This window comes from Hyperoodon ampullatus (assembly GCF_949752795.1).
Source record: "Hyperoodon ampullatus genome assembly, chromosome: 14".
Classification (NCBI taxonomy): Eukaryota; Metazoa; Chordata; class Mammalia; order Artiodactyla; family Ziphiidae; genus Hyperoodon; species Hyperoodon ampullatus.
The window spans coordinates 7,109,574-7,125,151 of NC_136927.1; the positions used below are offsets into that span (position 1 = coordinate 7,109,574).

Genomic DNA, 15,578 nt, shown 5'->3' on the forward strand with positions numbered 1-15,578 from the left:
TTTTTTTTTTTTTTTTTTTTTTTTGCGATACGCGGGCCTCTCACTGTTGTGGCCTCTCCCGTTGCGGAGCACAGGCTCCGGACACTCAGGCTCAGCGGCCATGGCTCACGGGCCCAGCCGCTCCGCGGCATGTGGGATCTTCCCGGACCAGGCCACGAACCCGTGTCCCCTGCATCGGCAGGCGGACCCTCAACCACTGCACCACCAGGGAAGCCCAAGAGTCTTGATCTAAGTGGAGACTTGAGAAACATGAGCCTTGCTATTTAATCTGCCCATTAAACATTCTTCCTATACATTCTTTGTTATTTATGCTTCATTATGTAGTCTTTTGTTAGGAGGGCTTCTGGGGTAAGAAGTTGTATGGATAATAGAAGGAAAGGGACCACAGGACTCCGGTTGCATAGAGGTGCAGGGAGATGGCTCCTTGAAGACAGAGGCGCCTTGAATTAGGGACAAGGATGAGGAATAGCAGGCACTGGTGCCTTCCTGTGCTTGGAAGGGCACGTACATTTAGAGAGGTTTTCTGGATAGGACTGAGATGAACTGATGGACTGTACCGCACATTTTTCTTTTCTCTTCCCCTCTCTCTTCAAGAAATGACATCTTTGCCTTAGCATTCCATCAGTTCAGCCCCTGTAGCTTCTAAGGTGAATTTTTGAAGATTTGCAGGGAAGTCAGGCAAGAGGTGAGGCCATTTTCAGCAGTCAGAACTCCAGGAGATATTTGCAACTAGGTAACCAACATCTCTCAACTTTGACAGAACTTGATTACAACAGTTTAGTACTAAACACAATGTCAGAACGGATCTTCCTCCCAAGGATGTAAAGAGGTGAAGAAACGTGACGGCAGTTTGCAAACCTTGGTGCTGTCTGGGGGTTTGCAGAATCTGTCTTCTCTGTCAACCCCCTTCCACAAGGCAGCAAGATAGAATGGCTACTATCTAAATAAACAGACAGGGAGCAGATTCTTCAGCTTACAGAATGACAATTTCCTCCAAAAGACACATAAGAAGTAGGATTCTAGCAGGTAGACTGAGTGAGTAGTCCAGAGGGACTTTGGAAATCTTCTAATTCCACCATTAAATACAGATCCTCTTTGACTTACAATGGCGTTATGGCCTGATGAACCCATTATAAATTGAAAATATCGTAAGTCAAAAATGCATTTAAGGGACTTCCCTGGTGGCACAGTGATTAAGAATCCACCTGCCAATGCAGGGGACAGGTGTTCGAGCCCTGGTCTAGGAAGATCCCACATGCTGCGGAGCAACTAAGCCCATGCACCACAACTACTGAGCCTGCGCTCTAGAGCCCGCGAGCCACAACTACTGAGCCTGCATGCCACAACTACTGAAGCCTGTGCACCTAGAGCCCGTGCTCCACGACAAGAGAAGCCACTGCAATGAGAAGCCCGTGCACTGCAATGAAGGGTAGCCCCCCTCCTCGCCGCAGCTAGAGAAAGCCGTGCACAGCAATGAAGACCCAACCCAGAACAGCCAAAAATAAATAAATAAAATATAAATTTATATTAAAAAACAAAGAAAATGCATTTAATACACCTAACCTACCAAATAGCATAGTTCAGCCCAGCCTACCTTAAACATGCTCAGAACACTTACATTAGCTTAGTTGGGCAAAATCATCTAACACACAGCCGATTTTATAATAAAGTGTCAAAAATCTCATGTAATTTATTACTGTACTGAAAGTGGAGAACAGAATGGTTGTCTGGAAACAGAATGGCTGTAAGTGTGTCTGTTGTGGACCCTCGTGATCCCGTGGCTGACAGCATCATGACAGGGAATCATCTCATGTATCGCTAACCCAGGAAAAGCTCAAAATTCAAAGTACAATTTCTACTGCATGCGTATTGTTTTTATACTGTAAGATTTTAAGCAGGCTAGCAATGGGATCCGCCCACCCTGAAGTCCCAGGAACACTCTGTGGCATGTGTATTACAGGGTCACAGGTGAGGAAGCAAGGAGGCACGTCCCCAGTCCTGCACTGTTCCAGAGAAAGGTGATGCGTGTTATAACTACAGCCATGGAGATCATAAAAGGGGGTCAGCTTATGAGTATAATTTGGAGATAGCATTTCTAAGAATAATTTATAAGATTGTGTTTATAAGAATAACTAAAAGATGGAGTTTATAAAATGACTGAGATTCTGGCCTGAGGAAATACAGGACATGCCATTTAATGAGAGGGTGGCAGGAGGGGAAGGTTGGAGACCAGCAGGGAATCAAAAGCACTGTTTTCAGCATGTCAAGCTTGAGAGGCCCGTGAAATATCTGTGTGGAAATGCATCATAAGCAGTTTGCTACTTGGCTCTGGACCTGGGGGAGAGGTCAGGGCTGTAGATATAAATGTGAGATCATCAGTGTTTAGATGCACTGACTGAAAGCTAGAGGGCTGGCGAAGAGGACCCAAGGAGAGAGGGCCCCGCTGGAAGCCCCCAGACACTCCCACATTTCAATACTGGCCGGACGATGCAGAGCCAGGAGCAGAGATTGAAAAGGAGCAAGTGAGAGAGGAGGTTGTAAGTTATCAAGCCATTAGTCTCATCTTCAAACTCACCCTTGCTTGCCTGCCCTGCTTTGTCATGTGGGGCTAAGACCTACCTTTCCTGCTTTGCCAGGAGCTCCCCGTTAGGCTCTGGCTCTAGAGGGTGCCAGAGGGAAGGCGCAAGGCAGGCGGAGTCAGAAAGAGCTCGGGGTTTGCTTTCCCTTTGGCTTCATCCCCATCTCCATTGTTCATCCTAACGGGGACGGTCCTTTTTTTTTTTTTTTTTTTTTTTTAGCAGTCTACTTCATTTTACCAGCATTCACAGAACAAGGCTCATAGCATCCCGCTCAGCAACTCCAGCACCGGCCAGCATGCCCTCCTCCGAGGTCTGGGTCTCAGCCCCACTGGGCCCCTCCTCTCGGTTTCTAAATCGGAAGTATTACAACCTCATCCCTCAAGGTGGTGGCTGCTTCCTGCAGTCACGGCCTCCATAACACCTTGGTGATCTCCTTGCATGCAGTTCAGTGACCCAGTTACTGTTCTTTACATAAGGCTATATAATCCTACATACCCCTTTCAGTTACCTAGTTCATATTCTTTTTTGTTAAGTTTTTTTAATTAAAAAAACGGGAGGATGTGCTGTCACAGAAGCCTAGAGAAACAGGAAGATTTCAACAAGGGCGGTGAAATAAGAAAGGGCCAAATAATGGACCTTAGATTTAGCCCGAAGGTTCTGGTGACCACGATACGATGTCTGTGTACTGGTGGGATTGGGAGCCAGGTGGAGAAAAGGGGTTGGATTACAAAGACCTTCTGGAGTGTGAGTTGATGAGAAAACTTCCAAGACTGAGTTTATAAAATGACTCCAGTGTTTTGGGCATGCAGAGATGGTAGATGGAGGTGTCATTTCTAAAAAGATGGATGGATTTGGAGGCCCGACGGAGTTAGCTGAGCACAGAAGGGGAGGGTGAGCAGTACAGGTGACTAACATAGCTGCTTGGCTGAGGATTTTTGCCTCTGGGGGGTTTATTGTTCAAGATCAGAGCTGCTAAGGCACGTGTGGGGACTGATGGAGGCAGATGACACGAGGGAGATGGGGTGTGACTGTTAGAGTGAGGCTCTTGAGTACAGGGTGAGAACAGGTGGGGTCCAGAGGACAAGGGAAGGATTTGGCTTCTAATAGAACCAGGGGCCCTATTCCCAGTGGTCCAAGGGCGACAGCACAATGTGTGAATTCAGATGCTGGGAGGTTGGGGGATTTGATGATGGGAAAATCAGGTGATTCTTTTTTTCAAACGTTTATATATTTTCATGATTAAAAAAAAAACAACCCATAGCCAGAGAGCCTCCAAACGATCTACACTGCAAAATAACCAGTGCCACCCATGGCATTACCAGAAAAGCACTTTTGATTTCCAGTGATGACAAAAATCAATATTCAAGGGTGCACAAGTGATACAAATTATCTTCTCAGTATGGAAAAGAAAGATATAGGTCTCTCACATTCCGGAAGTGATGTGAGCACCCATAATTACCACCATAAATTTGCTGAGTACTAAAAATAATTCTATATTTTTCTGTAGGATTTGCAAACTAATAATAAGCGATTTCCAGCTGTGTGCTGTGACAGCAAAAAAAGAGGGTCTAACATCCTTATAATTACATTTTCCATATCCGTATTCACATTAGAAAATACTGGTTAAGATCCATCTGCTTAAACTATTTTTTTTTGTTGTTAAAATCTCTCTGGTAGGTGATTTTTATGAAATCCGACTAGATTGTGTCCGTTGGACTTCAAGAGGAAGATTATCAAATATTTTACCTTTCAGTCTTTTAAAATACATACATACATATGATTGTGAAACAAAAGGACTAATAACAGTGAGAACTGAAATTTTTTTCTCAGAGCAGATTCCATACCCAGATCCTGAGGGCTCCCCTCAATTTGGCATCTCAAGCTGCACCAAACAGCAGGCTTCACCCTACAAAGTGCTGGGCCCAGCTCACTTCATTCTGCTTGACAAAGTGAGTGTGACTGTCTCAGAACAACTAAACCCAGTATCTATTCCTTGGGTCTATTTTCTCAAACTTCAAATGTACTTCTGAGCACTTGAAACGTCACCACCAAAAGAAAGGAGATAACTCTCGGTCATGAATTCACTGCTACTTCTTGGAGGGATACTGAAAAGGGAATTACTCTTCAGGACAACTTGATGGGTTTCGCTGCCTACTGGGTGGGCCACCCCTCTCCAGGCTTCCCACGACAGCTCATTTCAAAGCCCACAGCATCGAGGCTCTGGTCTAGGCAGACAAGATGAGGCTGCTGATGCTGCAACAGCTCCCCCAAGGAAACCCAGAGGAAACAAGGAAGGCATCTGCCCTCGAGTTGAATATGGAGAATTCTCTCAAAAATATAAAGGAGAAGAGTTTAACTAAACCACAGACATAGAAAACAAATTTATGGTTACCTAAGAGGAAAGCAGGGGGAGTGATAAATTAGGAGTATGGGATTAACAGATACACAGTACTATATAATGAAATAGATAACCAACAAGGACCTACATACTGTATAGCACAGGGAACTACACTCAGTATTTTATAATAACCTATAAGGGAAAAGAATCTGAAAAAGAATACGTATATAAAATGGAATCACTTTGCTGTACACCTGAAACTATCACAACATTGTAAATCAAGTTCACTTCAATAAAAAAAGGCCCTTAACCTTAAAAATATCCAAATATACATGCTAGGTGACTTGAATCAACATTATTCTAACTAAAGTTTCCTAAAATTTAACAGGAAAGCAACAATTAAAATTGAAAACAACTACCAGCATTATATCTATCTATCTTCTCTATCTACCTCCCTACCTACCAATCAACGAACTATGGTACTATGTGCCAGATATCTTATCTCCAGGAATAAGATTGATGTTTTGTGTTGTTGTTCTTTAAAGTTTTGTTTGCAATTTTAACTTTTCACTGAAGTATAAAGTACCTACAGAAAGGTGCATATTCATATATGTACAACTCAATGAATTTCTGAAAGTGAACATAACTGTGTAACCAGCACAGGTCAAGGAAAAGAACATCAACACCCTAGAAGTCCCTTGTGCCCCCTTCTAGTAACTACCCTCCTGAAGATAACCTCCATCTTGACATCTAAGGCATAGAGTCATTTTCCTGTTGTACTATACAGAAATGGGATCTCCCTCCGTGTAGTCTTTGGTGTTTGGCATTTACTTTGGTCTTTTAACTATGACCGGAAGCTGCTAAAATTTATTGAGCTCTTGGTTTACCACGTGTCAGGCACTATGCAAAGCCCTCTACTGCATCATCACATTCAATCCCCACCGTCACCTAATAATTAGGCAATACTATGATCTCCTTGAAGCAGGTGAAGAAATTTCAAGTTCAGAGATATTAGTACGTACTGAGTCATCCAGCAGTAAATGTTGGAGCCAGGATTCGTACTTTGTTTATCTGGTGTCAAAGTACAAGTCTTTCCCATGCAGGCTTTCACGAATGTACACAAGGCCAAATGTTCTTGAATTACCAAAACCTACCAGGATCTGAGAGCTTAGGAAACACGGTCATTGGATCTGGTGTCTTATTTATTTAACTGAGATCATACACCCACTTAGCATGCTAACTCAGACCCTACGTATTAATCTGAACAGTTGGTACTTTCCTGACAATGTAACTTGCTGTCAGCTAAACTCTAAAGTGACACACAAGGTTACAGCATGTGGTTGAAGCATCTTTACTTTGATTAACTGAAAGTAAAACACACTTGCCTAAAGATACAGTCACCAAAGTGCGAGAGTGGCATGGACATGTATACACTACCAGATGTAAAATAGATAGCTAGTGGGAAGCAGCTGCATAGCACAGGGAGATCAGCTCAGTGCTTTGTGACCACCTAGAGGGGTGGGATAGGGAGAGTGGGAGGGAGGGAGACGCAAGAGGGAGGAGATATGGGGATATATGTATACATACAGCTGATTCACTTTGTTATAAAGCAGAAACTAACACACCATTGTAAAGCAATTATACTCCAATAAAAATGTTAAAAACAAAAAATAAGATATAGTCACCAGAGACAGATCCTGTTGTTTATTGCTTTGCTCATCAAGCAGTTGTTAACATCTAAAGGTAGCTGATATACCTGTGAATATAATGTGAGCTTATATTCAGTAATAATTTAAATATTATTTATATTCAATGCAGGATGGCCCATAATGAACAATTAAACATAAATGATAAAATGAATAATAGTGAGGCATCCTATGAAATTCTAAATAGCCATGAAGAAAAAAGAAGGAGGGAAACTTAATGTACTGTTACGGGAAGATGTTAGTGACAGAAAAGTATTGCAGGGGATCCCAATTTATGAATATGAGTATATGTGTTTATGTGTGAGTGGAAGTCTGGAAGGAAACACAGGTACACATAAGCACACACAGACAAAGAGGAAGGTAGTTGTTAGAACGGATATACAATAAGATATTACAAATGGTTGTTTTTCTAACCATTGATACCAAATAAAAGTTAACTGGGGAATTTGTACTGGCAAAATATTTAATAATATAAAATTATTAATGCTTTTCAGCTGTGATCATAGCATTACGGTTTTTAAAAAGCATTATCTTTTAGAAGTACATACACAAAATTTTGGATGAAATCATTTGATATGTGGGATGTGCTTGAAAATAATCATGTGTGAGACAGGATTTGTGGGTACAAATGGACTAAGAGTGGGTGTGTGTTGATTCTTGTTACAGCTGGCAATGGGTACACTGGGTGGCCTATACTGTTTTCTCTGCTTTTATATACATTTAAAATTTTTCATTATAAAAGTTAAAAAGAAAAATAGTGATGCTTCTGGGGGGTGGTCAAGTGTTGTCAATGTTCTTTCGTTTGATTGTACTGTTGTGCTTTTCTCTACAGAATATATTTAGCATTTATAATACAACACACTCAATAAAAGATAAAGTTGTTGATAAGGCACATTTTGCAACTGAGACTCACTTTTCTTACATACAAAATGTACTAGTGTTTCCCTTCAAAAGTCAAATTCAGAATACTACTGAAATCACAGGAACAGTCTGCCAACTGTTATGCATTAAACAATTTAAGCTGATCAATTTTCTTCCAAAATACCACCTCTTTCACTGTTACCAGTGCTACTACAAGGCTGTAAAGAACTCCCTATTTGAAAGATAACTTGGGAAAATTATTGACGGTGGATAAATTGGTGGAAAATAAACATTTTCTTAGAGAATTAGAATCCTGAAAAACTCAGAAGGGTATTTCAGGGTGCATCTGCCCGTTGTTCCTGATTCAGCTCTGAGTTTTTCTTTTCCACTCCATCCTGGGATACGTTATACTCACAGTGGAAGATTCAAAGTGATCCTCACCCAAAGGTCAGTATTTCCGTGTTCTGAAGCATAAGTACCCAACCTCTGAGAAGAAAAAAATCCCTTTTGTACAGAAAACAAGGTGAGTCAGTCTGGTAGAACACTGGAATTTTGGACCACCAGAAAAATGTCTTTCTTAATATGGAAGACAGACTCTGGCCTTTGCAATCAAAAGATGAAATGGCTTTAATAGGATGGAGATGCAGAGATAGAAGAAGGGCAAAGGGAAAATTTGCAGCTGAGAAATGAAGAATGAGAAAAGTTTCTACATTACTGTCTTGAAACTCAAACTATAGATTGTAACGCTCCATCAGGAGTTGTCAGAATGGCTGGGGGAAGTATGACTACAGAGGGGCAGGAGGAGAGAGTTTTGGGGTGATGAAATTCTTTGGAATCCAGCTTGAGGGGGTGGTTACATTAATCTATGCCTATGTCAAAACCTATGTAATCAGGCACCAAAATAAAAAGGAAAAAAAAAAGTGGATTTTAGTGCATGCAAATTAAAAAAAAATAAAAGGTAATTTAAAGCTCCAAAACATTCTAAACTTCATGGTTGTTAGGAGTATGGCAAGTGTTCAAGATTTTGTAAATGGGTCTGAATGAATGGATGAAACCATGAGTGAACAAAATTATTAGTTTAAAAGTGTAGATAAATTATTGAAGTGTTGGTTAAAATACACTAAAACTAAAAAGATAAAACCAACTTATGTTCTGAGAAGAAAACACAGTGGGTATTTTGAAGGAGGAGGTTGTCCCAACTAGAAGGGGACCCACAGGTCTTTGGGAGGCTAAGACATTCTGTTTTTGCTCTGGGTACTTGTTCCACAGATGTGCTTTGCTTGTGAAATTCATCTAACTATACACTTAGGATCTATGCTTTTTTCTCAATGTATGCTAGGCTCCAATAAAATGCTCAAAAAAATCATTTCAAAGTCTTTCCTGTTTTTTAAAGCCATATTACAGATGCCTCTCACAATTCAGGTGTAGGGCAAAGTTACCTCTCCCAATGAACCAGTGTCCTTCTTTCTGCCTCTCCACACCAGCTAATGAGAATTAAGTAATCCGTCACTTCAACTTTCTGCCTGGGTTGTCACAAGGATCTGGGGAAGATCACCTGCTTAGCTCTAGGACTTATTCTGCTTGTATATTTTTACCTCTCTCCATGCATGACTTCTAATTTTCTAGTTCTGCTTTAATGATGTTGTTATATATCCCTGTGCTTTGTATTATAAGCCAGCCCTAAATGCCTTTTGAAAGCAGATTGAGTATAAATCATAACCTCAAGATAAGGAAGTGAATCCTTAAGAGCTTTATGAGCAAAGCTTGAGAGAAAACAACAACAACAACAACAAAAAACCCAAAAAACCTGTTTTAAAACGAAATACTACTGATACCTTGTTCCCCAATGCAGCACAATCTTGACTGGCCACTGAGGGAGAGCAGATACCTATCTTTTCTAGATGAATACAGGGAACGGGAAAATGAACTTGGAGCTTGTATCCAAGGAAGTTGAAAAACATGTTCTAGGTGCCTAAGTAGGAAGAGAGAGAAAGTTAAATGAAAACCCCTAGATAGGAGAGGAACGGTTCATACCTTAGATGATGGAGCTCAGTGATAAATAACAGCTGAGTCTAATTTCATACATGAGCTTTGTTAAATTAAAAGAAAATGGAGTGACTAGCAAAAGAATCTAAAACAAATGTAGCCATTTACTCATGCCTGATAACTGGATTTTCCAGTTATGAAATTCATTTCATTTTCACATTTCAAGCATACTGAGAATGGCCCCCTTATAGGATGAATCCGTAGCTCAGTACAAGGACTATATAGTTAGACTTTTTGGAGGAAAAACAAAAATGTCTTAGGACTGATGCAATAAAGTCAAAGTCCTATATCGTTTGGGCTACCCTGAAGGTAAAATGATAGAAATTTAAACCAGAAGATTCTATGGGGATTGCCAGAGCTAAAAACCTTCTAAGACATTCCTATTCTTTCATGGTGCATTATGGTTTCTTCTACTCAGTCTAAGGAAATAGGCTTCAGAGCTTGTCTATCTTCATAAAAAATTGGGAAACACCATCTTCAAATTCATCTAAAATATACTTTCATTAAAAAGCCAACTAAGTATGATTCTACCTTGCAAGTTGAGAGAAAACAAAAAGAGAGACCTTTGGAACATATTCCAAAATCTAGATGATTCCAGAGTTGTTCTTAAAATCATGAAAAGAATGAAGATCTGACATTTTTCTCACTTTGTTGTTTCACTAGAATTCAGCATGGTTTCTTAGGCTGAAGGAATCATTGTGAAATGCCAAGTATGCAGCATCAGCCCCAAGTAGATACTACCTGGTGCCTACAAATGCTTTGAATTTTATGAAACTGTGTATGACTTTTTTTGGTCATTTATGCCCAAAGATTAGTGGTTAGAATAGCATTGCCAAAGCACTTGCAGAAAAAGTATTCTTATTATTCCCTCACGTGGAACCAATGTCTAAGGTTTATAAATACCAAAAATGTGTCACATGCAAAATCACACTTAGCTGTGTATTTTTGATTGGTTGAGATTCAAGAGAAACATAAATGGACTTTCCAGGGCTTTATGTTTTAAAAGTTATTCTGAGAATCAGATGGGAGAAAGAAATTGTCACAACTGCATGTCAATAAAATGTTGTCAAGGCACGATTCCAGTTACCGTATAGACAAGGCATATACACATGCACTGTGGATGAGTTTCCTAAGGGCAGGAGAGGGACAGGGGTGGGGGAGAAAAGAGTGCCTGGGAGCAGGCATTCAGAAGGGGGCTACTTGATGAAGTAGGGACAAAAGTGTAGCAGGTGTGTGGCTTAGGTCAAATCATTCTAACACATTTCAGGTTTATTTCACACATACAATTTCTTTATTGGAATCCTTTATCTTGCTGGACTTTACCATTTCTCATGGAATGCTACTATTCTACACAACTACTTATAAGAGAATTCTTGGGCTTTCTAATCCTACACTGTCTTTTTCTTTCTATGCCTTGATTAGAGAATTAAGGAAAGGAAATTCCGGAAAACGTTTTGATGATTGTTCTAGAAAATAGTCCTAACAGACCATAGTAATCTTGAAATCTGCACATGTATTCAAAACACAGAGTTGCTGCGAGCCCTTCCTACGATGAGCCTGCTTTTATTCTCAGGGGAAAAATACAAAACCATAAAAGTTTATTTTAATTAAGAAAAATACCTTTCTGGTTTGGCAATGTGAGGGGATATTATGCTGCTATGAAAAATGAAGTTCATTTTGTTTTAAACTGACATGGCAAAATACATAGTCTACAGCTTACTGAAAAAAAATGAGAGACTGGAATGAAATATTTCAAAATATTGTAGTTGTCTTGATAGTAGAATGGTGGGGTATTTCTATCTGTGCTTCATAGTGTTTTGCTTTTCCAAATTATTACAGTAAGTTTATTTTCTTTTTGAATAACTGCATTTTGAAAAGTGACCTTGTGGTTTTGATTTTGGTACTTTTCCATTTATTGGTATAAGAATGTTATTAACTGTATTTTTAAATTATGTAATATGGATACACTATCCTACTTTATGACTTGAATTTTCTGTAGTTTAAAATTGCTTTTCTTGCATTTACAGGGTCCTCAGATTAAGATTTCTTCTCGGGCCTACATCTTCCTTCCTCACACTTTCCATGTTGCTTTGATAGTTTGCTGATTGAAAACATACACTCCATCAAGTTCAGCTAGTTGCCAATAAGCTTCTTTAGCAGAATCACTTTTCAGATTTAAATATAAAATTATGTGGTGTTCCCATGCATTTATGAGAAAGGCAACTGTTTTTAAACTAAGAGCACATAGATTGTAATAAAAATAATATACTTTAAAGCTATATCAAAATCATTGTCTATTAGTATATATAGAAACCAAATAAACCCACTTAGGAAAGGTAAAATTTCCACATTCAGCTCTTCTGAGAAATTAGCTAAATTAACCAGAAGTTCCTACCACACTGAATAAACCCTAGATAGATTACAATGAATGTCAGTGAAGTTTGTTTTTCTTTTCATATTCTGCTTTGGCAGGAATTAACTGTGAAAATTACATGTTAGAAAAGGTTAATTTTAAAGACAATTTTACTTTACATGAGTATGTTGCTAAATGAATTAAGTAAGGTTTTCATTGCAAATTTGGGAATAAAACAAAAGAAATTCTCTCTCAATGGCTAATGAACACTTGGCAAGTGTTCATGCTGCCACTTTCAGGAAACTTATCCTTTCCTCTTACCTGGGAAATTTGACTATTTACTTTCAGTGAATATTTGTACATAAACAGTGCCCTTTCCTATTGATTAAACTGGAAACAGCTTAAATTTTGTGGAAAGGATGTTTACCAGGATACAACATGCGTCCTTTTTAAAAATGCTGTGAAGAAATTAACATGTTTTTCAAAGTCTGTCCTGTGATTCTATAAGATGTTAGTAGTTTTTCATGCAAAAATAATACTATGGGCAAAATAGGTTTGAGAAATTCCATGTTAGAGTTGAACAGGGTCTATTATTATTTTCTTAACTACAGGACTTTTCAAAAAAACTTACAATGTCTATTTTTAATTTCCAAGAGGAGAATAGAGAATGCAGTATTTTCTCCACTTGTCTGATGAAGTAACCCTTGCAGATTAGTGTCCTAAGAACATAGTATGGGAAACACTAAGTCACTACATGTTTGCAAGTTTAAATACAATCCCATTTCCCATCCTTATTTTATGATGTTTTAAAGTCATCTAGCCCCTGTTGCTCAGTATGTGTTATCATTTGGACAACTCCCAAGCAAATGCCTTCTATAATCTGTTAAAAATAAAGAAGCACAATAATCAATGTTTAATTTCCCCCCATTTAGAATCTTATGGAATCTAAATAGCTCACTAAGTTCCATTTTTTAAATTAAATGTTTTTAATCATAAAGTTTATTCCTAAGAGAAAGCTGGATGTTTGCAAGACAATTAGGAGGTTATATTTTCCAGCAAAGTCAATATTAAATTTCCAATAAACTAGGGGACCTTTTTAAAAGGAATATAACTGTCTACAGAGATACACCTGTGAAACAAACCAAAGAAAAGGAACAAAGCTTGGGGAAGATATCTGGAAAATAATTATTTTTGTCTCAACCTTCTTGACTTGGATAAATCTAAAGAGAAATCCAGAGATTTTAACCATATGATTATTTTTCATTTCAAGGACATTCAAACTGTTTCCAGCTATCTGCAGGCTGCCAGATGTACAAACAGCACCATGTTAAAAATAAAATAGTGGCTTCAGTTAAAAAGTACTTCTGTATTGACTACTTCAACCTAGAATTACAGATCAAAGTCCTTCTACATAATTTTAACTACCCAGGTTCTGCATATAGTATGCCAAGTCAGCAGGTACAAGAAAAGATCATGATGATAGGTAGAAATGTAAATATAATAGGGTACAATAGAATAGAGAGCCCTGAAATAAACCCACAGAAGTATAGTCAACTGATCTTTGACAAAGGAGAAAGGCATACAATAGAGAAAAGATAATCTTTTCAAAAAAAAAGGTGGTGGAACAACTGGACATCCACATGCAAAAAAAAGAAAAAAGAATCGAGACACAGACCTTACACCCTTCACGAAAATGAACTCAAAATGAATTGCAGACCTACATGTAAAATGCACAACTGTGAAACTCCTAAAAAATCACATAGGAGACTATCTAGATGATCTTGGGTTTGAGAATGACTTTTTTAGAACACCAATGGCATGATCCATTGAAGAAAGCATTGGTAAACTGGACTTCATTAAAATTACAAAGTTCTGCTCTGCAAAAGGCACTATCAAGAGAATAGTAAGATAAGCCACAGACTGGGAGGATATATTTGCAAAAGACATATCTGATAAAGGACTGTTATCTAAAATATACAAAGAACTTAAAACTCAACAATAAGAAAACAAAAAACCCAATTAAAAAATAGGTCAAAGACCTTAACAGATATCTCATCAAAGATACACAGGTGGCAAATAAGCATATGAGAAGATGCTTCACGTCATATGTTATAAGAAAAATGCAAATTTAAATAAGATACCACTACACACCTATTAGAATGGCCAAAATTCAGAACTCTGACAACACCAAACGTTGGTGAGGATATGGAGCAATAGGAACTTCCATTCATTGCTAGTGGGAATGCAAAATGGCATAGTCACTCCAAAAGACAGTTCGGCATTTTCTTGGTTTTTTTTTTTTTTTTTTTTTTTACAAAACTAAACTTACACTTACCATGCAAGCAAGCAATTATGCTTTCTGGTATTTACTCAAGGGTGCTGAAAACTTAATGTCCACACAGAAACATGGATGTGTACAGCAACACTATGCATGATTGCCAAAACTTAGAAGCAACCAAGAGGTCCTTCAGTAGAGGAATGGTTTTTGTAATACATCAAGACAGTGGCATATTATTCAGCACTAAAAGGAAATGAGCTACCAAGCCATGAAAAGACATGGAAGAAACTTAAATGCATATTACTAAGAAAAGAAGCCAGTCTGAACAGGCTACATACTGCATGATTCCACCCATTACTGTATGACACTGTGGAAAACTCAAAATTATGGAGACAGTAAAAAGATCAGTGGTTGCCTAGTGGGGAGGGAGGGATGAACAGGCAGAGCAAAGGATTTTCAGGCCATGAAAATACTCTGTATGATACTATAATGGTGGGTACCTGTCATTATACATTTGTCCAGACCCATAGAAGGTAAAACACCAAGAGTGAAATCTAACGTAAATCATGGACTTTGGCTGATAATGAAGTGTCATTGTAGGTTCATCAGTTGTTACCAATGTATCACTATGGTGGGGGTGGTGTTGATAATAGGGGAAGCTATGTATGAATGAGGGCAGAGGGGGTATATGTGAAATCTCTATCTCCTACTCAGTTTTGCTGTGAACCTAAATCTGCTCTAAAGTCTATTAAAATAAGCAACATTTATAATTATAATAGGGTTAAATGATTAAAATATCCAGGTAAGTATCTTTATTCCCTACTTTATATGGAGTAGTGGATAATTATTGGCTCCCTATTATACTTTTGTTGTCGTTGTTCTGGTAACAGCCTTTACTTTTTGGTTTGATACAAACCAATCACCACGTGTCAAGCCATACTGGTAGGTTCAGGGCAGGGCATGTGACCTAAGCAGTTCAATTAAAGTATATCTTTGGATTTCTGAGAATGCCCAAAAGGATTCTCTTATTTTTTTTCTGAACTCGAACCTGAGAAGTTTTGAAGCTGGAGCTGCTGTCTTGAATCAGCTGAAACGCTAAGGGCCAATGTGCAGTGGCTCAAAATAAAGCCAGCATGGATAACAACATAATAGTGAAAGTGTGGGTGCCAACTGCATAGTGTGAGTTGTGAATCCAGCTATAAATGGAGCCAGTCGTTCCCCTGGATTTAACCAATTGCTAGAGAAAATCAATTCCTTTTCTTGCTTGAGCTGGTTTGGGTTGGATTTTCAGTTGTTTATAACTAGAAGATACATGAGAGTTGAAGTCATTCTACTCATTTTTTTTCGAGCAAGATTGATCCCCAAACATATAAATCTGCCAAAACATGCATATTAGAGAACGTTCCGCTCAGATTAG

General features: G+C 38.7%; 1 protein-coding gene across 3 annotated transcripts in view; it reads right to left on the minus strand.

Moving 5' to 3' along the window:
• MACROD2 (mono-ADP ribosylhydrolase 2) overlaps window positions 1-15,578 on the minus strand; it is a 1,985,837-nt gene that overhangs the window by 454,328 nt on the left and 1,515,931 nt on the right. The window lies entirely within an intron of this gene.